Genomic DNA, 24,669 nt, shown 5'->3' with positions numbered 1-24,669 from the left:
CTGCTTTCTCTGACAAATTTGTCCCAACATTTGCATTGGTCTCTATGGGGCTTGAGACAGACTTTGTCTCACTCTCGGGCTCCTCACGCAAAAAGTAAATAACTGTGGGTTTCCATACCCATATGAGTCCGACCAGCACAAGCACGGCATCGTTTTGATCCAAAATGAAGCTTGAAAAGTTAATATTGTGGCCGTGAGGGCAAAAGTGCCATAAAAAAAAAAAACGGTTTCGGACTCTGCTGTCACTCTGAATTTGCACAACATTCCAATGCCTCACTCTAGCTCTCTACATAGAAACCCATGTAAATCTCAGAAACGGTTTGAAAAACTCATGAAACATAATCAGTGATAATAGAAAAAAGTTGAATAGATATCAAAAAGATGAATATTTAAAAAATAGTTTAAGATTTTGTCAACATTTTAAAGTTTAAATGGTGGCTCCAGCTGAAAGATTGAGGAAGAAGAAGGATTTGGAAGTTGAGGAAGTTTTAAGAAGTTTGAGAGAATTTGAAAGAAAACTCCATTGGAAAACCATGTTAAAAATATTATGAATTGTTCGAATGCTTCAGCAGCATTCCAACAATTATGACAGGCCAAAAGACTGTGGCTGGATTTGAACCTGTGACCTTGCTCCTTGCAGTGCACTGTCTTAGCCTACTCCGCTAAATCTGGGGAACAATCGCCTGTTTGAGGGGGGAAGAAGGGGGAGAATGGAGGGGGAAGAAAAAGGGAGGAAAAAGGGAGAAAAAAGAGAGGAAAGGGGAAACTCAAAAGTCCCCATTCATAGTTTAAACATTTTTAACCCGTTACATTTTAAGATAATTCGAAAAAACACCCAAAATGACGAATTTTACATCGTTTGGGGAAGATGTAGAATGGAACCGAAGGTCCGCGGTTCGCGTCCCACCTACGGCACCTTTGACTATTTCTAATAAACAACCACTTGAGTTTCCAAGTGTGTATGTTATCAAAACATTATGTTATCCTAATTTAGTGTAATTTGAAAAACATTTGTATCCACTAGAGTGCATTATTTATATTTTACGTAGTTATCTACACTATTTGCCTTTATTTTTATTCACTCCGCACAGGAGTACTGTTTTTAGTTCGTTTTAGTTTACATTACATTTACATTTAGTCATTTAGCAGACGCTCTTATCCAGAGCGACTTACAGCAAGTACAGGGACATTCCCCCGAGGCAAGTAGGGTGAAGTGCCTTGCCCAAGGACACAACGTCAGTTGGCATGACCGGGAATCGAACTGGCAACCTTCGGATTACTAGCCCGATTCCCTCACCGCTCAGCCACCTGACTCATAGTTAGATCTATCTCTCTATCCATCCATCTATCTATCGCTCAAACTGTGTGGCTTCTGAGCTTGTGTGCTCTTATCTGAAGCTCTGTCTTTTTGGTTTCGGCACTTACCATTTCAACACTTGCATGATCCATATATAAAATATTTTAAAACAATGTGCGCAAGCAAGCGTAAAGTTAATCACTTTTTGCTGCTCTTACTTCTTGTAGACTTGCCGTATTTGGTTAGAAAGAGTAGTGATTGGGAAATAACGACGGACTGACCAACAGATAGTTGATAAATAGAAACATTTATCCACAAGTGTAAAAATAGAAATATGAACAACAACTTCAATTAAAACTATATATATACACAGGCAAATGATATGCTAAATTACAATATTTACACAATGAAAACTATATACACAGGGGAAATCTAAGCATTAACTATATCTAAACAATGAAAACTATATACAAAGGCCCAAAGAATCTTTTTTTTTTTGCTCCTCCAGCCACTGCTCTCTGGAAAGAGTCTCTGCAGAGGGGCAGTAAACAGTCCCCTTATACTGGCTGTGGCCAGTCTCTGCCGTTCTGTTCTGGCCACACCTCCAGCATTTGTTGGCCTCCACTCTCCTCTGGTAGGCATGGGGAGCTGGACCAGGAGCAGGACGAAGCTGGGGAAGGTGGGTGGTGCAGGAAGAGGGTGGGACAAAACGCAGGGCTTGGGGGACCATCAATGGAGAGGGGGCAGAGGGTGGCCTTATACCAGGTGCTCGGGAGACAAACAGCACAGTAGGGTGGGCAGCAGGGCGAGGGGCGATATGGGTAGGGCGAGGGGCAATGGGGGTAGGGCGGGGCATGATAGGGATGGGAGTGGGGCCTCCAAGGGCGGCTGAAGGACCAGGGAAGAGCTGCCTCTGGGCTGCCAGCCTGGGTCGGACCGCTGGAGGTGGTGCTGGGGCTGCACATGTTGGCCGCCTCTTGGTTTTTGCCTGCCCTGCTGTGCTCTGCGGCAGGTGGTAGGTGTGGGCTGCTCCCTGGGGTTGAGGTGGAGCAACAGCAGGGCGGACGTTGGCAGGCAGGAGAGGCTCGTCAGCCACAGACAGAGGACCTGGCAAGTTTATGCCCTGCTGCAACACAGCCAGATCCTGCTTCTTCATCCTGCGGTTGTACCACTGGGAGAGGGTCGACTGGTTCACCTCCACCAGCTGCAGGGTGGTGCCCTGCATGATGGCCCCATTGCCCAGGATGAGCTGCCGGACCTTGCGGTAGTCCTGCAGGATCAGAGTCCACCTGGACATGCAGTTCTTCCCCTGCTTCCTGGGACTCTTGTGGATGTCCGAGAGCCGGACGAAGATGGCCTCCACAAGGCGGCAGCAGTCTGGCCACTGAGCAGGCGAACCAGTGGACCCCAGGACACACCTCTCCACACTCTCCACACCTGGCGTGAACTCCACCTTTTTTTTGTGGCGGAACCGCCCCTTGATGAGCCTATCCAGGTGCCGCGCAGCAAACACCACCCTCTGCTTGTCATAATCCAGCAGGTCTTGCCACAGCCCCACAATGTTGCTGACCTAAGAAGGAAAGAAAACATATATTATATATGTTTATATATTATAAATACATAAACAAATATCTGTTGTACAATGCATGTCTTGCTGCCCTGCTGGTTATGGAGGGTCATGTTGGTCTGATGCCTCAGCTCCACTAAGCACTCTGCCAGTCTATCCACTCGATCCATGCCTGGAATGCCATGCTCGTCCACAGCCTGAAACATTCAACAATTTGACATTTAGTGCTGAACACCTTATGGCAAAGGTTTGTTATATTGACTGCTGCTGCTGTGTGTTTTATTTGTTTGCTGTCAATTACTGTGTGTTGTTCCTAATAATCAATTGCGCTTGTATTCAGACACTTTCCTATCTACTGAACTTGTTAGTTTCTATGAATGACAGTTAGTTACTAGTAAAAAGTTAACATACCAGCTGTTCTTCAGGCACCTGAGAGGAGGCACCTGGGACACAGGGCTGGGTTATGGGGGGAGGCAGGGTGGTAGCTACAGGCATGGGGGTGACAGGCAGAGTGGTGGGGGTGACAGGTAGGATAGAGGTGGTTACAGTCAAGGTGATGGAAGGCAGGGTGGAGGAGGTGAGTGGCAGGGTGTTAGAAGGCAGGGTGGAGGAGGTGAGTGGCAGGGTGTTAGAAGGCAGGGTGGAGGAGGTGAGTGGCAGGGTGGGGACCACAGGCAGGGTGGTAGAAGGCAGGGCGGAAGAGGGGAAGTCTTCCGAAACACTACCGATAGTGAGGTCCTGTCCTTCATCCTCAAACCCTTCATCCGCCTGTTCCTCCTCTGTGGCGTGGTCCTCCAGCAGCTGGTCTGTCTCCTCAGAGTCGGGGTCCATGTCCTGCAAGGGCTGCCCTGTCTGCCTAAGCAGGTAGTTCACCCCAAGCAACTCTCCTGAACATGAACAACAATGCAATGCTAATTAGTATTAAAAAACAGATATGGAACTTACCATAATGTATAAATACTGAGCTCTTAACAACATAATTATTGGGTGTGCTTTGCCTTCGGCAAGGGCACAACCTTTGTTCTCTCACATATATATTATTTTTTTTATTGGGTGTGCTCAAGCCTTCGGCGAGAGCACAACCTTTGTTCTCTCACATATATATTATTATTATTTTTTTTTTTTCTTTTTGCCCCCCTAAAACTCAGTAAATACTTGGCCTACATAGACAACGTAGGTGTCAAAAGTTTCGTCTTGGTAGCGATTGAGTTGCTTCTATTGGAATTTACGTTCCGTTGCATGGTTTAAGCGTAAGTTAAGTTTTTGTGGCGAAAAGTGAAGCTAACGGTGGCTAATTTGCTAGCCACAGTCACTGACGTTACTAACGTCACTGCGTCACTAACGTCACGAAAACACGCGTGACTACCTTTGCCAGAACATTCATTTCACATCTGTTAACTTGGGGGATAGCTAGGCTAACTATAGCTTTACTTCAAGGCAGCTGCAGAAACGCCACAAGAAAAGAGGCCAGGGTGATAACTATTTACTCATTTTACTTTGTGATATGACACACAATTGTGATGTGTAATGTACAATATAAGCTGATATTATTAAGGAAGTACATCTACTTTCGGAAACAGTAGTCTACTATTTCACTGAAGTATTAGCATCATGACATTAGCCTGTGTTTCCCGGGAAACACATACTACAGTGGTCTATGATGTAGCGTTATCTGTTTTCAATCGTTAAAATAAACATTCCTCACATATACATTTTCGTTGTAGGATTTATTCTGACATTAGAAAACGATTTGTTGGTGAAATTACCATTACCTGTGGTTTCAAACCAGTGTAGCTCACTGCAACGCTGTAGCTTACGCGAGACACACTACAAAAACATCTAGCTACAGTACACAGCTGTTTAGGAAGTCAAACGGAGACAGAAAATGTTCGGCACTCCCCTTACTTAAATCAAAAGTCTATCTAACTACTAACCTGAACTTCATTGCCACAGCCTAAACGTTGTCAATCTGTTCATGAAAATAATTAATTTCAGCCTAAACCGTACAACGGAACGTTAAATCCAATTCAACCAACGCAATCGCTACCAAGACGAACACAGCAGTAGTCTAGTACTGTACCGTAGTAGTACAATTTACCGGGGCAGCTTCTCAACACAGGGCTATATCGCATTTTGCGTTGTTTCTGACAATGATCGCTACCAGTGAGCTTTTTATGAATGAGCAATTTTCCACTAAATAAATGTCAAGCTTATTTACGTTTTGGGGGGCATATTTTCAGTTAGCAGATGGTACCGTTTGAATTGCGATTCCATCTTCTACTGCCGGGTAACGTCGTAGAATAATCTTCAAAGGGGTTGTTTATTCATGAATGAATGCAATATGAGTAGGCTAAATGCCTGAAAATATCATGAGAAGAGAAAAACTTAAAATGACGTTTAAATCATAGAGATTAGGTCAATTTTTACACCGGTCTGCAATAATGTCACGAAAACACGCGTGACTACCTTTGGCAGAACATTCGTTTCGCATCTGTTAACTTGGGGGATAGCTAGGCTAACTATAGCTTTACTGCAAGGCAGCTGCAGAAACGCCACAAGCAAAGAGGCCAGGGTGATAAATATTTACTCATTTTACTTTGTGATATGACACACAATTGTGATGTGTAATGTACAATATAAGCTGATATTATTAAGGAAGTACATCTACTTTCGGAAACAGTAGTCTACTATTTCACTGACATATTAGCATCATGACATTAGCCTGTGTTGCCCGGGCAACACATACTACAGTGGTCTATGATGTATCTGTTTTCAATCGTTAAAATAAACATTCCTCACATATACATTTTCGTTGTAGGATTTATTCTGACATTAGTAAACGATTTGTTGGTGAAATTACCATTACCTGTGGTTTCAAACCAGTGTAGCTCACTGCAACGCTGTAGCCTACTGTACCCGAGACACTAGTGTGAGTAGCTAACAACAACTCCTCAGCTGTTTAAGTCAAACGGCAACAGAACATGTTCGGCACTCCCCTTACTCAAAAGTCTTTCAGTAGGGAAACTATCTGACTACTAACCTGAACTTCATTGCCACAGCCTAAACTTTGTCAATCTGTTCATGAAAATAATTAATTTCAGCCTAAACCGTACAACGGAACGTTTAATCGAATTCAACCAACGCAATCGCTATCAAGACGAACACAGCAGTAGTCTAGTACTGTACTGTAGTAGTAGAATTTACCGGGGCAGCTTCTCCACACAGGGCTATATCGCATTTTGAGTTGTTACTGACAATGATCGCTACCAGTGAGCTTTTTATGAATGAGCTATTTTCCACTAAATAAATGTCAAGCTTATTTACGTTTTTGGGGGCATATTTTCAGTTAGCAGATGGTACTGTTTGAATCGCGATTCTATCTTCTGCAGGTAAAGTCGTAGAATAATCTTCAAAGGGGGTTCTTTATTATTGAATGAATGCAATATGAGTAGGCTAAATGCCTGAAAATATCACGAGAAGGGACAACTTAAAAGGACGTTTAAGTCATAGAGATTAGGTCAATTTTTACACCGGTCTGCCAAATGTATTCGTTTTGATTCAGCCTGTCAGCTGCCTCTTGCAGGGGAAATGAGAAGACATCATATTTCATTCTACACTTCACTCGTATTTTGAGTTGTAAATGAGCAGCAAAAAAAGATGCTTTTAAATCTATGTAATCTTTATAAATAATAAGTAGGCCCGATGCATTTTTATATAAAATATACAGACCCCTGTGCAACCGACGCAAGCAAGCACACCCTACAATTTCCCCAGAAATTGTATCCTCTCTAGTTATTATTATTTTTATTCTTTTTGCCCCCCTAAAACTCATTCAATATTTGGCCTACATAGACAACGTAGGTGTCAAAAGTTTCGTCTTGGTAGTGATTGAGTTGCTTCTATTGGAATTTACGTTCCGTTGCATGGTTTGGGCGTAGGTTAAGTTTTTGTGGCGAAAAGTGAAGCTAACGGTGGCTAATTTGCTAGCCACAGTCACTGACGTTACTAACGTCACTAACGTCACAAAAACACGCGTGACTACCTTTGCCAGAACATTCGTTTAGCATCTGTTAACTTGGGGGATAGCTAGGCTAACTATAGCTTTACTGCAAGGCAGCTGCAGAAACGCCACAAGCAAAGAGGCCAGGGTGATAAATATTTACTCATTTTACTTTGTGATATGACACACAATTGTGATGTGTAATGTACAATATAAGCTGATATTATTAAGGAAGTACATCTACTTTCGGAAACAGTAGTCTACTATTTCACTGAAATATTAGCATCATGACATTAGCCTGTGTTGCCCGGGCAACACATACTACAGTGGTCTATGATGTATCTGTTTTCAATCGTTAAAATAAACATTCCTCACATATACATTTTCGTTGTAGGATTTATTCTGACATTAGTAAACGATTTGTTGGTGAAATTACCATTACCTGTGGTTTCAAACCAGTGTAGCTCACTGCAACGCTGTAGCTTACGCGAGACACACTACAAAAACATCTAGCTACAGTACACAGCTGTTTAGGAAGTCAAACGGCGACAGAAAATGTTCGGCACTCCCCTTACTTAAATCAAAAGTCTATCTAACTACTAACCTGAACTTCATTGCCACAGCCTAAACGTTGTCAATCTATTCATGAAAATAATTAATTTCAGCCTAAACCGTACAACGGAACGTTAAATCCAATTCAACCAACGCAATCGCTACCAAGACGAACACAGCAGTAGTCTAGTACTGTACCGTAGTAGTACAATTTACCGGGGCAGCTTCTCCACACAGGGCTATATGGCATTTTGCGTTGTTACTGACAATGATCGCTACCAGTGAGCTTTTTATGAATGAGCAATTTTCCACTAAATAAATGTCAAGCTTATTTACGTTTTGGGGGGCATATTTTCAGTTAGCAGATGGTACCGTTTGAATCGCGATTCCATCTTCTACTGCCGGGTAACGTCGTAGAATAATCTTCAAAGGGGTTGTTTATTCATGAATGAATGCAATATGAGTAGGCTAAATGCCTGAAAATATCATGAGAAGGGAAAAACTTAAAATGACGTTTAAATCATAGAGATTAGGTCAATTTTTACACCGGTCTGCACTAATGTCACGAAAACACGCGTGACTACCTTTGGCAGAACATTCGTTTCGCATCTGTTAACTTGGGGGATAGCTAGGCTAACTATAGCTTTACTGCAAGGCAGCTGCAGAAACGCCACAAGAAAAGAGGCCAGGGTGATAACTATTTACTCATTTTACTTTGTGATATGACACACAATTGTGATGTGTAATGTACAATATAAGCTGATATTATTAAGGAAGTACATCTACTTTCGGAAACAGTAGTCTACTATTTCACTGAAGTATTAGCATCATGACATTAGCCTGTGTTGCCCGGGCAACACATACTACAGTGGTCTATGATGTATCTGTTTTCAATCGTTAAAATAAACATTCCTCACATATACATTTTCGTTGTAGGATTTATTATGACATTAGATTACAAGTAAACGATTTGTGGGTGAAATTATCATTACCTGTGGTTTCAATCCAGTGTATCACTGCAACGCTGTAGCCTACGCGAGACACTACAAAAACATCTACACAGCTGTAGGAAGTCAAACGGCGACAGAACATGTTCGGCACTCCCCTTACTTAAATCAAAAGTCTATCTAACTACTAACCTTAACTTCATTGCCACAGCCTAAACTTTGTCAATCTGTTCATGAAAATAATTAATTTCAGCCTAAACCGTACAACGGAACGTTAAATCCAATTCAACCAACGCAATCGCTACCAAGACGAACACAGCAGTAGTCTACTAGTACTGTACCGTAGTAGTAGAATTTACCGGGGCAGCTTCTCCACACAGGGCTATATCGCATTTTGCGTTGTTACTGACAATGATCGCTACCAGTGAGTTTTTATGAATGAGCGATTTTCCACTAAATAAATGTCAAGCTTATTTACGTTTTGGGGGGCATATTGTCAGTTAGCAAATGGTACTGTTTGAATCGCGATTCTATCTTCTGCCGGTAACGTCGTAGAATAATCTTCAAAGGGGGTTCTTTATTAATGAATGAATGCAATATGAGTAGGCTAAATGCCTGAAAATATCATGAGAAGGGAAAAACTTAAAAGGACGTTTAAGTCATAGAGATTAGGTCAATTTTTACACCGGTCTGCCAAATGTATTCGTTTTGATTCAGCCTGTCAGCTGCCTCTTGCAGGGGAAATGAGAAGACATCATATTTCATTCTACACTTTACTCGTATTTTCAGTTGTAAATGAGCAGCAAAAAAAAGATGCTTTTAAATCTATGTAATCTTTATAAATAATAAGTAGGCCCGATGCATTTTTATATAAAATATACAGACCCCTGTGCAACGGACGCAAGCAAGCACACCCTACAATTTCCCCAGAAATTGTACCCTCTCTAGTTTGTATTCATATTTGCCCTGAGACTTACCGGTGTACTTTCTCGGCGGGATGAAGGAGGGGACATACTTCCTTCCAAAAACCTTCAGGCTGTTGCTGTTGACGGACTCCAGCACGTCCCCCGCGTACGTCAACAGCGCCATGCGCTTGGTGGTGATGGAGGCCGCTGCCCGGTTTTGGTTCCACCTGTTCAGGCCTTCCAGGAGGTACAGCTGGAAGTTGAGCAGGTTTGCACTCGTTCCTAAAAAAAAAAAGAGAGAACGTGAACAATGATGAACAAGGCTATTTGAATAAAATGTCATCGGTAAGAATATTGATAAGATGATGAAATCTACACCAACCTGGAATAAACCTGTTCAGGTGGCAGTGGAAGGACTCCAAAAAGGTGGAGCCTCTTGCACACCTGTATGTAGTCAGCTGGATCCCCTCCCTGGTGGAGCTGCCTGTCTCCGTGTACAGGAGTACACCTGGCACATCCTGGATGCACTTCACGTGCCTCTTCTGGGTGCGCCAGATGTGCTCCATCTTTGCCTGGTCCAGCAGCGGAACTCCCAGCAGGTCTCTCCCCTTCTCCCCCATCAGCTCCTGCAGCAGCTGCTCAATGCGGAGGACCGTGGCGTCCACTCCACGTGTCCTCCGCCTGCAGAACTGGGACAGCTCAGCCTTGGTGATAGGCCTTGTCCACCATGTTGTTGGTGATGAGGGGCACACCCTCCCTTCTGAGCTGCTCCCTCTTCACCCTGCGCAGTAGGGCTACGTCCGCTGCATCCCACTCAAATAGGCACACAGACAGGCGGCTCATAAAGAGGGGGTACAGGGCATGGGCATCGGTGGTGCATCCCACGGCCAGCCGCCGCATAAAATGCCAGATGTCCAGCCTTATCTTCAGGTCTGGCCACCCACCAAACCTGGCCTGAAGCTTGGTCTCCCCCTCCTCCGAGCAGCAGCCACAGTCCACATAGAGCAGGACCGGGGGAGCTGCACCTGCCTGGGTGTACCTCTCAATGAGACCAGAGACCATCGGGTCCAGCCCCGGTCCCTCCTGGGCAGTCAGGACACTGACGAGGACCTGGCCGATCTCGTTCCCCACCGAGGTCACCCAGAATGCAGTCCCCTTTGCTGCACCAGCCAGCTTCTTTGTCATCTGAAATGACAAAATGTACACAAAAAACTTCATGAGAGCTTTCAAAAGAAAATTTATTAACTAAACACAGAAGTTTATGTATTTATTACTACAGTCTTAATCAAAGGCATGGATATGTGTGTATGTGTGCTTATAAGAATACAAATCATTGAGGATTCATGTTTTCATTGTGGCATAATTGCCACAATGGATTTTCTTCATCTTATTACCTTCTTGGTGGAGTCCATTTTTAAAATGGACCCAAAGGTTGACGTGATGGACGCCTTTATATGGTCCATACGGCTGATGATGTCCCTCCCGTACACCGACAGCACCCACCGGCTGGTTGGGACATCGAGTGGCTGTGGAGGCTCCTGGCAGGTGACTGGGAAGAGGCTGGGCTGGTCAACAAAGGCCGCACACTCCCCCAAGTAGTCAGCCAGGCGGTCCAACCACTCCTCCCCATGGTTCTCCCGCAGCTGTTTCACCAAGCACGCCGGGCTGTTGCAGAGGGTCCGTTCCCGCAACATGCGGATGACCCGTATGTCACAAGCATACCTTGAAGAAAAGACTGATTAGTTTCAAGAACTTGTTCAATTATGTAAGGACCTGCAGCAGGCATTATTAGAAAATGATTGTAGATTTTTAACTCACAAGCGTGTCAGGATCATCCTGAACTTCCTCCTGTGAGGCAGGTCCAGCTGGTCCAGGACAGCCTGACTGGTTGCCAGATGGGTCAGGCGACACACAGTGCACCTGAGTGTCTCCGTCACCATCAGGTAGTACCGGTCCACATCCAGGACCTTCCGCACCCTCTTGTGCACACCATACCCCGTCAGCTGCTTCCCACAGGTTTGGCAGAATACCCTCACTTTCCACAAGTGATAGGGCATCCATACCAAGAGCCTGTGGGCAAAAAAACGGTCCGGTGTTGGAGCCTGGTGGTAAATCAGGGCAGAGGCTGGTGGCTCATACCAGAGCTTCAAGTTCAAACGCAGCTTGCCAGACTGAAACAGGGTGGACGCAATCCACCGCTGGTCCTGAACCGGGATTGTCTCCTTCATTCTGACAGGAAGCCAGAAGTCAGGAGTGGGACTAGGAGCAGGGCCAGGAGCAGGGCCAGGGGCAGCAAGCTCATCCTCATCATGCACATCCTGTTACAAAACAAGAGAAATATATTTACAAAAACAGAATAGCCCAATCATATGAGAACATCCTCATCCTATGAAACAAAAAACAGTTCAAAGAACACAACACTTACAGCAGCCGTTGTAGGGCTGGTGCTGGTCTCAGAGACAGTGCTGAGGCTGGAAGCTGTGCTGGGCCTCACAGAGGTCGTCGCAGGGCTGGAGCAGGAAGATGTCCTCACGGAGGCTTTGTAGGGGGTGGATGGGGGCTTTGAGAACGGTGATTCGGTCCTCACAAAAGCCATGGCAGGGCTTGATGGTGTTCTAGGCCTCACAGAGGCCATAGGGGAACCAAAGCCTGGTGGGGTGGTCCTCACAGAGGCCATAGGGGAACCAAAGCCTGGTGGGGTGGTCCTCACAGAGGCCTTAGGGGAACCAAAGCCTGGTGGGGTGGTCCTCACAGTGGCCGTAGGTGAGCTGGCAGTGGCCTGGGTGTCTCCTGTCATGGTGGGTGGACTGGACAGAGACTGGGAGAAGGAGGGGGGGAAGCATTTGTAAAAAGTAGAGCTCAATGAAATCAAATCAAGCTCTTAAGATTTAGGTTTGCTCATATTAACCTATAAATATATATTTACATATAATCATATTTACCTTTGCTTTCCTAACCACATTCACATTGGGCTTTGCAACAGCGCCATGTGAGCCTCCAAATCGTGGTTTAGAAAACTGTGGTGACAATTAGAGACATTTATCAAAGGATTACATTGTAAACCTGAAATGCTCTTCCATTTTGCCATCATCATATGTAATCAGTGGTTGTCCATATTTGAAAGCTTGTATGACAATAATAATATTGAAATAGTCACCATGGACAAAGTCAGTGTGGGCCGTGCTGGGACATGGGCTGAGGCAGAGGCTGAGGCCATTCCCAGTGGAGGAGGGGCAGCACAGGTAGAGGTCTCTGCCACAGTTTGTCCAGTGGTTGGCTGGATTAGGGACAGAGAGATCCATGTCAGACATCACATTACTGAGCACATCACAAAGTGATTCTTTTAGTGTTTTGGTGTCAAGAAGTGTCATTCACATTACCTTTGGGTTATGAAAGCCACAAGTACACTGCTGTGTGCCACCAAACAGCATTCTTTGGCCACGTAACTGCAACGGGCACTTCTCAATCTGTTCCAAATAAAACAAACACATTTTTTAAAGAAAACGACCCAATAGAAATGGACCATTTTGACATATCATCTTCTATTGGTGACTAAACATGACATTGACACTGAAGTTGCTGTTCATTATCCTTATCAAGGTCCCATACTGTGACTGGTATTTCTGGCAATTCAGTAATCTTTTATAGGCCATCAGAATACATCCATTTTTTTTTCAGTGATCTTTTGGTCATTTTACATACTTTTTGAAAGAGGTCATACCACCTCTTCTGTCTTGGGGCTGGCCTGTTGCCTGCATCAGCAGGCCAAACCCCAGAGCTGGCAAACCTTCTCAAACGGGACATCCATTCCCCATCCCCCATACTTTTGTGGCTTTTTGAACTCGACATCTAAAAGGTAAAAGGAGCGATTTTTCACACTAGTACAATAACATTTATTTATTGCTATAGGTAGCTTTTTAACATATCAAATATTTAGCTACTATTTCCAGAGGAATATTTTTTTTTTACTTTTTCTGGGTCACTTTATTACCACAAGTGAAAAGGTTCTCTTTATTTCGTTTTGTCCCCAGTGACATCTATAATATATAACAGGTTAAATATTGCGTTTGCTAGTCCGAATAACATCTGTCGCTACAGTAACCTATTAGTAATCCCTTAAAAAAAGTAAATGACAGCCAATACTACAGTACCTGAGGAAATCTACTTTACATTTACATTTATTCATTTAGCAGACGCTTTTATCCAAAGCGACTTCCAAGAGAGAGCTTTACAAAGTGCATAGGTCACTGATCATAACAACAAGATAGCCAAAAAAACATCGCGAGTAGCCAAAACATGAAGCACACATTGTGAACAACCAAAGTAAGTGCCAAAGGGAAGAACCATAAGAGCATGTAGTTAAACAAGTCACAACCAAACAACATGAACAGCTATAAGTGCAAGTGTACCTGTGGGAAAAAGCAAGCAACAGTAATAAAACAATATATCACAGCGAGAACCAAAAATTTAAATCAGTTACCACTAACCACAAGAGCAACAAGTCTCTAAGCAAGAGTCATTGTGATCCTTGAGGAAACTAACATCGGGTCAAGCGAACCGTTCCTAAGTACCGTTGTACTCCCGGAACAAGTGCGTCTTGAGCCTTTTCTTGAAGGTGGAGAGACAGTCAGTGTCTCTGATGGAGGTGGGGAGTTGATTCCACCACTGGGGGGCCAGACAGGAGAAGAGCTTGTGTTGGGACCGGGCGGTCTTGAGCGGTGGGACCACCAGGCGGTTGTCTGAAGAAGACCGTAGGTGACGGGTGGGGGTGTAAGGCTGCAGGAGAGACTTGATGTAGACGGGTGCAGTCCCGTTCACTGCTCGGAAGGTCAATACCAGGGTCTTGAATCTGATACGGGCCATGATAGGTAGCCAGTGGAGAGAGATGAGGAGCGGGGTAACATGGGAGCGTCTGGGTAGATTGTAGACCAGACGGGCCGCCGCGTTCTGAATCCTCTGAAGAGGGCGGGTTGCACATGCTGGGAGACCAGCGAGCAGAGAGTTGCAATAGTCCAACTTGGAGAGGACGAGTGCTTGGACTAGCAGCTGGGTGGAGTGCTCAGACAGGTATCTCCTGATCTTCCGGATGTTGTAGAGGGTGAATCTACACGACCGGGAGACCGCAGCAATGTGGGCCGTGAGGGAGAGCTCGTCGTCCATGGTAACCCCAAGGTTCCTGGCAGAGGATGAAGGGGTCACCGTCGCAGATCCCAGGGTGATTGAGAGATCGTGGGAGATGGAGGGTTTAGCCGGGATGATGAGAAGTTCTGTTTTGGCGAGGTTCAGCTGGAGGTGGTGCTCGGTCATCCAGGCGGAGATGTCTGTGAGGCAGGCCTCAATCCTAGCTGAGACCCCCGGATCGGTCGGGGGGAACGACAGGTACAGCTGCGTGTCGTCAGCGTAGCAGTGGTAGGAGAAGCCATGGGAGGTGATGATTGGTCCAAGTGAGGTGGTGTACAGAGAGAAGAGGAGGGGTCCAAGGACGGAGCCCTGTGGGACACCAGTGGAGAGCTGGCGAGGGCCCGACAGTTTGCCTCCCCAGGAAACCTGGTAGGATCTTCCCGACAGGTAGGATGAGATCCACTGGAGTGCAGTGCCAGTGATGCCCATCTCAGAAAGTCTGGCGAGCAGGATCTGGTGGTTAACCGTATCAAACGCTGCAGAAAGGTCCAGCAGAATGATAACGGATGACCTGGAAGCCGCTCTGGCAGACTGGAGGGCAGTGGTGACTGAAAGGAGGGCAGTCTCTGTGGAGTGGCCAGTCTTGAAGCCCGATTGGTTGGGGTCAAGCAGGTTGTTCTGAGAGAGAAAGTTAGACAGTTGGTTAGATACAGCACGTTCAATTGTTTTTGAAAGGAAGGGTAACAGTGATACCGGTCTGTAGTTCTGGAGAACGGCAGGGTTAAGGGAGGGTTTTTTGAGTAGAGGGGTAACTCTAGCCTGTTTGAAGGCAGAGGGGAAGGTGCCAGAGGTGAGAGAGGAGTTTAGGACATGGAGAAGAAAAGTTATGATGGAGGGGGAGATGGTTTGAAAGAGAGGGGAGGGTATAGGATCAAGGGGACAGGAGGTGGGGCGATGAGAGAGAATGAGGTCAGAGATCTCTGCCTCAGACAGGGGAGAAAAAGAGTTTAGACATTTAGGTGGGTCAGTCATGGAGGGTGAGAGGGTAGGAAAGGTGGGTTTAGGGAACCGACTGCTAATGTCAGCGACTTTTTTCTCAAAGAAGGAGGAGAAGTCGTCTGCTGTCAGGGTGGAGGGAGGGGGTGGGGGAGGTGGGTTAAGAAGGGTGGAGAAGGTAGAGAAAAGTTTGTGGGGGTTTGAAGCAGAGTTAATTTTGTTCAGAAAGTAGAGGGTTTTAGCACCAGTTATGTGAGAAGAGAAGGATTTGAGGAGGGAGTGATACTTATCAAGGTCCAGACCGCCTTTGGACTTGCGCCATCTCCTCTCGGCTGCCCGAAGGGTGGACCGTTCTTCACGAATAACATCCGTAAGCCACGGGCAGGAGGGAGAAGATCGTGCAGGCCTGGTTGACAGGGGACAGAGAGAGTCAAGTGATGCAGTTAAAGTGGTTAACAAGGTGTCGGTGGCAGTGTTAGTGGGGTGGGACGAGAACTCGTCAATGGGGGGGAGGGAGGATGTTACAATAGAGGAGAAATGGGAGGGGGATAGGGAGCGGAGGTTGCGCCGGAAAGTTACAAGGGGAGGAGAGGTAGAAGGAGTTGGAGGGAGAGAGATAGAGAATTGGATAAAGTAGTGATCAGAAATATGCAGTGGGGTTACAGAGGTTAAGTCAGTGATACAGTTACGTGTCAGGATGAGGTCTAGCTGTTTGCCTGCCTTGTGGGTCGCCGGTGTGCTCAGCAGCGTCAGGTCGAAGGAGGTCAGGAGAGACAAGAAGTTGACGGCCTGAGTTCCTTGGAGGTGGATGTTGAAGTCCCCAAGGACTACCAGGGGGGTTCCATCATCCGGGAGGACGCTGAGGAGCATGTCCAGCTCCTCCACAAAGTCGGCTAGCGGGCCTGGTGGGCGATAAAGAACAATTAAGCATGCTTTGATAGGATCAGTTAGCATCGCATAATGGTGTTCAAATGATTTGGCAGTAACAGGGAGTGGTGTGGATGTGTATTTAATATGTGGGGAAAGAAGCAACCCTGTCCCACCACCCCGCCCGGTTGAGCGGGGTGAGTGAGTGAAGGAGTGGTTGACGGAGAGAGCAGCTGGAGTTGCAGTGTTCTCAGGGCGGATCCATGTCTCTGTCAGCGCAAGGGCATGAAGAGAAGCATGAGATGCAAACGCTGGGATGAAGTCTGCCTTGTTCAAAGCGGACTGGCAGTTCCAGAGCCCTATAGAAAGAGAGAGGGCAGGTGGAGAAGATCTGGATAGGTAGCGAAGGTTAGAAGTTGACCGTATATACTTTGTGATATATCTACGTCTACGGGTAGTGTAATGAACGGGAATGCTGAAGAAACACATGCTAGCTATGAATATGTTGTAGGTGGATTAGAATACAAATAGGGTGATACTTATCTGAAGAGGTGATCCACCACGTCGGCCATCCTCGGTGGACTCCCGCAGGTAGACTCCCTGTCTTTGTTCGACCGAGTCTTCGTGCACCGAGGCTGCCAGACACACTTTAGCTACTGTACATGACAAACTCTGAAATGACAAACTCGTGATATGACTTGTCATTGACCCGATGAACGATAACATGTATTGAAATGTCAAACGGATGATTTTTTTGATTAGCTATGTATGTATTTACCTTTGCGGTGCGGTACTGCTAACAACTGGAAATAGCGTATCCTGCAATGAATGAACTGACGCGACTTACTGTCACTCATCTCACATCTTCGGCGGGGGTCTCTGGGGTCGTGGACGCCGTTGCTATCGGTGTGACGTAATTGGAGATGTACGTGTTCCGATTGGCTCAATCGGCCTGACGCAATTGGACGGGGTGAGAATCCGATTGGCCCTCGAACCTAGAACCGAGGTAGCTGATTGGTCGCGATAGCCAGTCGAATGTGCCCCGGGTGCCGCTATTCTCAGTGTTGAGAACCATTGTGGTCAGTTACTGTATAGAAAAGTAAGCTATTTGTCCTGTGTCAAGCATTATAAGATTTGGCTGAAGTTTAAACAGCTGTAATTCAGTGATCTTTTGAGATATCAAGCCAGGGGCAGGCAGGCAGGGCAGGCCAGCTTGAATCCAAATGTGTTGGAGACCCATGCAAAGTCACTTAAAACACTGGTTTGATTCCAGGCTCTAGCAAGAGTATTTAGCTCTAAACTGGTCAATATACACATCTGACTAAAGACCAGCTTGACCTTTGCCTGTAAACAGTGATTCTGACTGTCAGAGACCTTTAAATAGCCTGACTTACTGAAATTGGCAAAACTAGCCTGGCTAACGTAGGTCGCTTTCTCAGGGCATATGACGAATGAAACAGGCTCGCCTTGAAAAATCAGATATACTGGCTATCTTTAGCAGGCCCTTGTCTACAAAAAGCAGTCCTCCCTGACGTTTTTGGAGTAGAATTGAGTGAAATACAAAATTGTTTACACACTGCCAGTGGGCGAGCCGAGCCTGACTCTGAGGCTAACGTTAAAACAATGTACCCCCGGGACGCAGTATCACTCCAATTGCAAGTCCACAAATCACAAAAATAATCGGAGCATCTGGCTAAAAGCACAATTCCCACATCTCCTAAAGGCTGCCCTCCTCGACCTTTTTCGTGTAGACCTAACTGTAAAATGGTGAACTTATGAACATAAGTTCGACCAAAACATGGCTGCCGCCTAAGCCTATGCGGTCTCACTGGCGCATAGGCTTATTACAAAGACTTTCACGCCACAAATCAAAATTCTGAGCGACAGGTCTGTGGGGAATTGCTTTTTCTCCTAAAGGCTGCCCTCCTCGACCTTTTTGATGAACAATTCGCTGAGATGCAAAATGACTCACTAATTAAAAACACAGAGGAAAAAAGCTAGAGCTACAGTAGCTACTTTTCGAGTTCGGTTTTCCGTCACTTCAGACTCACGATCTAAAGGTCTAAAAGTGCTAAAAACCTTCACCATAATTCAAGAGTAATGTACTTTCACGAACCCAATAATTGATTCTAGCTTAAAATGTGTAAGAAAAGGACTTACCGAACATGGCTGCCTCCAACACTATCAGGCGATTCTCGTTAGTCACGTCGCGGCCATATTGAAAACGAAAACGAGGCTTGGTCGAGCGGAAGTGATTCTCTACTATACGAAGAGTAATGATGGACGGAAAATGGACCACAAATCTTCTGCTCTTGCCCCCTATAGACAAGTTTTTGAGCCGTTTCCGCTCTACTTCCTAAACTCCTCCCTTCGATGCAATCCACTTCCATTCTGGCGGGCTGGGTTTGTTTTGCTAGCTAGCTCCGTTGTGCCGACAAAGCACTGATATCGCAGTGACAAAGAGGATATACAATTTACAACATGAAGAAAAGTGGTTCGGGAACGACGTGTGCGGTAGTTGGTTGCAAACACTCGAGAAAGCACCTGAACGAGTGGTTAGATAGAGTGCTACGACCACCAGTTTTAAAACCTAGAATCGCCTCTAGCCTGTTACAGTTATACTACAGTAGTATGCTTATTGTTTGTAGGCTATTCACATTTTGTTGGTGTTCCTTTGTCCTATTGTTGCAGTGGATTTAATAATTATACATTGATATGTGGATATAGTAATTCAAACCTTTCAAAGTGCCAATACAAACATCTGTAAAAGCCCGGCATGAGGTGTGTAGCCAACCGGTGCTTGTTTAAAGCAGTCATAACCGGGTTCATAGGAAGAATAGATAGATAAGTAGGCACTTCAGGCAGTGACAAGCCACTTAAATAAGGATAACAGTGTACTGTCTGTCTTGTCCTTCTGAAGTTGTTAAATTGAATAGGCTGAACATCAACATGTAACATCAATAGCCTAGAAATTCCAAACAAATTAGCTTTCAATGTTATGTATGCCTAGGCTACTTGGACCGTGTCCTGGCAATAAATAAAGAACATTATGCTACATGTTTTGCCAGGATAACTGGCAAGACCATTGAATGTTCATGATGTTCCTGTGTGTTTATTCCTTTGACTGGGTACAACAACGCGATCAGTCAACCGACTATAAATGTTTTTAATGTCGGGCTACGAATTTATAGAACAACTTCTGTCTGATACGTGTGGCATCCTTTAGCCAAATAATTAGCCTACATTTTGCTGAGAGATTGAAGAGCTAGACAACAAATGTTATAATGAATCACCGACTAAAGTCATCTTCTGACATTGCCTTTGCTCCATGTTAAAAGCTCCAAAATGATGGACTGGCAAAAGCTTTATAACTATAAATCTACTCTAAAATGTACTTAAAAGTATGGCAACGACGTTGGCAACTTATCCAGTAGTAAATGTCAAACGACATGTCAAAGTAGTAGAACCGTGATCCCAAGCTAGCATCGACATCGCTGTGTTTACACCGGCACACGCTTTGCAAACCACTTCCGGCGGAAATGAAGTGCATTTGTGTAGAGTTATGGCGGCCCCCTGGGATTTGGCGCGTAAACTTGTCTATAACTGCGGCATTAATCGATAAATGGGCGGACGAGAAACACCGGATCCCCAAACTTGTCCAGACCAAAGGGTACAGCAACTGGATCGAGGGATATGTCCATGATGTTGAAGGTAAGTTAATCACTGTCTTACATTAGCTATTAAATAAATTGAAGAACATTTTGGCCAACTCTGCTATTTATGTGTTTAGCTAGTTCATATACGTTAAGGTTAAACAGTTTTTTGCAACTCACCGTCAGCATCATGGTTATTTACTTAGCTTGCTTGCAATTGGCAGCTAAGTTATACTGTCAGAATTGCTAGCACGATAAGTCAAAAATGTGTACAATGACAGGTGATTCATAGCATCTTTTCTTCTCTAACCAGGATGATCTTGTGAATAACAATGCTTTTGCAGTCAGAAAGAGAGAGAGCGACAGGGCAAGTGTGAGAGCGAGGGCATTTCCCTCTATGAGAAAGAATGAGCCCCCCTACATGGTCCAGGTAGCTAAGTTAGATGTTAAGGCAAAATAGGTCCTCACGTTCAGAGGCTGTTCAAAGGTTGCTCACGTTCTGAGCTTTTAGAGTATTCTGGCACACACATTCCATGGTATGTATGGTGAATTTCATAATATTATGATCAATTATCATACTCACAGAACAGTATAGATAATCAGATTAAACACAAGGATTGTCACTTAACATTTATTTTTGTCATTTACACCTTTCAGGTGGACCTTTCACTGGAGAGTCCCTTTATTGAAAAGGCAGAATGCAACTGCAAAGCAGGCCAAGGACATTGTGCACATTTTATTGGGTTGCTCTACACTGTAGCACACTATATAAAATTAGGCTGCAAGTCTGTCCCTCCTGTGGAGAGCAAGACTTCTTTACCACAAACCTGGCACATCCCCTGACGCTCAATGGGGTTAAGTCCAAAACCCATTACTGAGGTACAAATAAATAAAATCCCAACAAAATGACTTTCCCCCTGCCAAACAGATGCGAAGTGAAGGAATAGTCAGCAATCTGTACTGTCCAGTGCCACTCCCACTCCCTTGTAAGGATTTTGCACCGAGGCTGAAGTCAAATCTTAATGACATAGGTAGTACATGTCAGTTGGCCACACTAATGAACTTGCCCTCATATCAGCCACATTATGTGCCCTCACCGTATAGGGGTGATGTACCTCTGGGCTCCATCCTGAGTTATCAGACTCGCCCTGCAGTTATCCAGTCTGATGACTACCCCCCCTTCCCTTTGTCCCCACAGCCAAGAGACTATGCCACTGTTCTTGGTGAAGAGGAGATGGACTACTACAGTGGTATATGTATGACTCAGACTGACTCTGAACTCCTGGAGAACGAGACAAGAGGCCAAAGCATGAGGAAGGTCTGGCATCGCGTGCGGTCTCAGCGCATTACCTAATTTTAAAAGGGTGTGCTCAAGACGAGCTGACTTTGACAGTCTTGCTGCAGAGCTCACGAGGGATAAAAAAACAGTGCATACCAAAGCTATGCGGAGGGGAATTGAAATGGAACCAGTGGCTGCAGCAAAGTAAACTGCATTAACAGGAACCGTTGTTCTACCATGTGGTTTTGTGGTAAACCCGAACGCTCCCCACTTGGGAGCATCCCCAGACGGAACAGTGATTGACCAATCCGAAGATTCTCCCTACGGCTTCTTAGAAATTAAATGCCCAGACAAAAGCACATGTGCAGAGTGTCTGTATCTTATCCGACAGGCAGATGGTGATTTAGCATTAAAAGTTGACCATGAATATCAATTTCAGATACTCGGACAGATGGGTGTTAGTGGAGCAAAGTGGTGTGACTTCTTTGTGATGTCTCACAATGACTTCCACTTGGAGCGACTACACTTCGATGTCAAAAAGTGGGAAGAAGTTAAATCTAAACTAGACTGCTTCTATTTCCAGCATTTCTTGCCAGCACTATTTAGATAGTACTTTATTAATCCCTGGGGGGATTAAAACAGACTATAAAACTAAGTAAATCAGTAATCCAAAAGATGTGTGTACATATTAGTGATGGGCATTCCGGCTCTTTTTCGTGAGCCGGCTCGTATGGCTCAGCTCACTAAAAAGAGCCGGCTCTTTTGGCTCCCGAACGGCTCTTTAAAAAATACATGTTTTAACTATGAATTTGACTATGATGGGTGTGAAAACAATTTGAATTAAATTATTAAATGAAATCATACTCGACCGTAACCACATATCTTTAAAAATGCATTGATTTGTCATGGCTCTCCTCCGAGGTTTGACTACTCTGACTGTGTGTGAGTTGGCTTGGCCCTCCCTCATGCAGGATTGACAGGAACAGAATGTGAGGATGATCGTGTGCGCCTTTAAGCCTACAAGTATTTTTTTGTTGTTCTTTGAATTAGTCAATTATTTTAAATACAATTAAAATTCATTATTTCATAATCATTTAGTTTTTATAGGCTGTATTAATCTATTAAAAATAGAGTCGGCTCTTCAGATATGCGAGCCAGCTCCCGACGTTCACCTTCAAGAGCCGGCTCTTAGAGCCGGATCGTTTGCGAACGACCCATCACTAGTATATATATATAAGTAAAATGAAATAACTACCACACACAATGTATTTTCCACTCCTTATTGTATACACATTTAATGAAAATGACCTGAGTTTTAATTCTAAATATCTTTGCAATAAATGTATTTCATCATTCATAAGTCCAGGTATTCCTCAGTTGACATGTTTTTGATTGTTACTTCAAGTTCAGAACAATGGTCATTGAAGATTTGTAAGGCTGGCACACACAGACCACAGTTGGTTGACAGACCCCATAACTGTCATGTGTAATGTTCTATCAAAAATGTGATATTCTTTTATTCTTCTTATGGCCCATTCGACATGAATTCTAAGGCGGGCGATTTCCTGTGTCTGCCGCACCTCCTCCTCACTGATCTGTGCATTTGCACCCAGAAAGGGTGGAATAACTAAACTAGCATTGATGTCAGACAAAACTAAAAATAACTCTATTTTGCTCACCGGCTCTAATTTGCTCACCGGCTTGCTTTACCTTCTGTGCTTGACTCCATCTCACCATGTGCTCAGCTGTAGGTTGTAAAGCTGTAAACACAGCTTTGAGTGTACTATAGTCTCTGAATCCTGTGTAGAACTGGATTTGTTTGTCATCACACTGAAAGCGTTTGAGGAGGATCTGGTTGCTACGAAGTGTCGATATTTCTTCTTCCTGGCGAGCGATGGTCTTGCAGGCCTCTTGAAGCTGCTCCTCCAAGGACAGGGGCCGCTGAGTATAGTCATGATCTGCGTATGGCAAGCTTGTCTCTACTTCGCTGGAATGGCAAGGTTAAAAAAGTAAATGGTAAGATGCTTTACAAGAACAAACATGAGTTCCTCCTCCACAAACAAAACAACCATCTTAAATATTTACTGCCACGCTTGTTTTTTTTCCAGTGATTATTTGAATTAAATGCTTCTGTTCTGTAGGTATGCCTTTCTTAATCACAAGCATTTCATTCAAATAATCTCAACTGAATCTAGTGTGACAGTGCAACAAATTAACATAGATAAGGCTCACCTTGATGTGCAGGCAATGTCCTCTTGGGGGTCTTGTCCCACTGAGTGACTGCAGATACGATCAAATATAACGTTATTTATGTATAAGGAACAAATGAAAGTGATAGCAGAAAATGAATGTACATTAGATTTAACCAATTAGCTCATATAGGCTTTGGGTGTTTTACCTTAACTCATCTGATTCTTCACCCAGTGCATCCTCTCCACCTGTGGCAGTGGCAACATGACTGAAAAACAAACTGTCACATTAATTCAATTCAGTAGTATTTAGTTAAATCGATGGTCACTGATCAATACTGATTGTTGGACGAAGGTTGTTAAACATTGCCAAAAATAAATACCTTGCTGTTCTAAAAATCTTCTGCCTGCCAGGCTTGATCGAGGACCATGTAAAAACTGTTGGTACAACCCCCTCCTTCAGTTTCCTGATGCCACATAGCGTCTTTGTGAAGGACTCTTCGGGGAAGTGATCGGAACACACTCGTGTTATTTGCGATCTGTAAAAACAATGATCATAACTAGCATCAAAACAAATCAGTAATTGATAGCTACAAATCTAGCCAGCCCGACTTGCATTTGGCTGGTGTCTTCGTGCCATGCTTGCTAGCTAGCGTAGATAACATTTGCTAGCTGGCTTGTCTGGTGTCAATAACGTTACCTAACAATATCTAATAATAGTTTCCTTTATTGTGTTAATGTATTGTGTTGACTAGTTTTGCTTGAGTAACATTATTATTAATCCCTAAAGTTGTTTATTTACACCAAACATTCACGAGCTAGTACGTTAGCTCTGGGGTTGCTATTACAGTAGCTAGCCTTTGTACATTATTGCCTTACCTTAAAATGCGGCCCAATATCTCTCCTTATTTTAACAACCCATTCTTGACGAATTGCGGAATTGACAGGGAAGCGGTGAAATGTTTTCAGTTTGCAAGATTCCTTCTTTTTGTTGGAATTGCACTTGGGGACGCAGCAGTGGGACATCACTCTGGACTGGAGTCTGGTTTGTTGTCCTCCCAAGCCTCGTTTTCGTTCAGCTCTATCAAAATGGCGACGCATGTGACTAAGGCGAATTCCAGTTGAAAACAACAATGGCCGCCGAAAAATAATTTATATTCGTAACGGCGAGCTGCGATTGGAAGCGAAATGAAACAGGAGCTAAAAACAGTGGGTGGGGGCTTGGTCAGCACACATTTTCCAGAAAGGATGTGTGTGCATCACGCCAAGCTCGCGTGTGTGTCAAATAGGGTGACC

At 44.6% G+C, this 24,669-nt stretch overlaps 1 long non-coding RNA gene across 2 annotated transcripts; it reads right to left on the bottom strand.

The window, feature by feature from the left end:
- Positions 1-22,462: 22,462 nt before the first annotated feature.
- LOC136944803 (uncharacterized) lies at positions 22,463-24,403 on the bottom strand. Of its 2 annotated transcripts, none has more exons than XR_010876793.1 (5): positions 24,253-24,403; positions 23,757-23,912; positions 23,583-23,654; positions 23,417-23,464; positions 22,463-23,171 (listed from the first exon to the last, which is right to left on the bottom strand). It is a non-coding gene; the product is annotated as an uncharacterized lncRNA (long non-coding RNA). The 2 variants fall into 2 exon arrangements; XR_010876792.1 differs by having other exon boundaries at positions 23,583-23,642.
- Between the last annotated feature and the right edge of the window lie 266 nt (positions 24,404-24,669).

Source organism: Osmerus mordax, chromosome 6 (assembly GCF_038355195.1).
Source record: "Osmerus mordax isolate fOsmMor3 chromosome 6, fOsmMor3.pri, whole genome shotgun sequence".
NCBI classification, from domain to species: Eukaryota; Metazoa; Chordata; class Actinopteri; order Osmeriformes; family Osmeridae; genus Osmerus; species Osmerus mordax.
Note: the sequence above shows the minus strand (reverse complement) of the source record. Positions and strands in the feature narration are given on the sequence as shown.